Source organism: Procambarus clarkii, chromosome 39 (assembly GCF_040958095.1).
Source record: "Procambarus clarkii isolate CNS0578487 chromosome 39, FALCON_Pclarkii_2.0, whole genome shotgun sequence".
Taxonomy (NCBI): Eukaryota; Metazoa; Arthropoda; class Malacostraca; order Decapoda; family Cambaridae; genus Procambarus; species Procambarus clarkii.
The window spans coordinates 12,167,518-12,168,268 of NC_091188.1; positions in this window are offsets into that span (position 1 = coordinate 12,167,518).

Genomic DNA, 751 nt, shown 5'->3' on the forward strand with positions numbered 1-751 from the left:
ATATATATATATATATATATATATATATATATATATATATTTACGTACATTTTAATTTACGTGCATAAGAATCCTGTTGCTTTTTCGATCAGTTAAGGGAACCCTTGAACCATTTTCTGAGCATATCACAAGTCGCACACGGACCACCGGACCCAAGCGGACCACCGGACACAAGCGGACCACCGGACACAAGCGGACCACCGGACACAAGCGGACCACCGGACCCAAGCGGACCACCGGACCCAAGCGGACCACCGGACCCAAGCGGACCACCGGACCCAAGCGGACCACCAAGTGAGCAGACCACGCCTGAGTGAACCACCCTTTGAAAATACTTGTGCCGGACATAAGCTCTATCAACCTCATTAGGGTTACTTACCTCACCACCCTCGCCTACTGACCAACCAACAAGTGTAAGAGTTCCCATCTCAGTGAATATATCCTTCATAGGAGTGCACTACCAGGGTCCTGTGTAGTAAATAAAGCCGTCATCAGGCACCTACACCTCCTCACATCACAGTACCGTGATCCCACACCGTTTATGATAAGACACAAATATATTTATTTACAGGGGGGGGGGGGGAACTGAGAAATAAAGCATATGATGCCAGCTGGTATTCCTCACACGTATAGCATTATTTATGGCGTCGTTAAGCAGAAATTGGCTGTTTTATTGCCCGTGTGAGGCCCAAGATAAAGCTTCCACGTTGCTGCTGTTTTGTTGGGAATGGCGCGTATAAATGTTTATGTC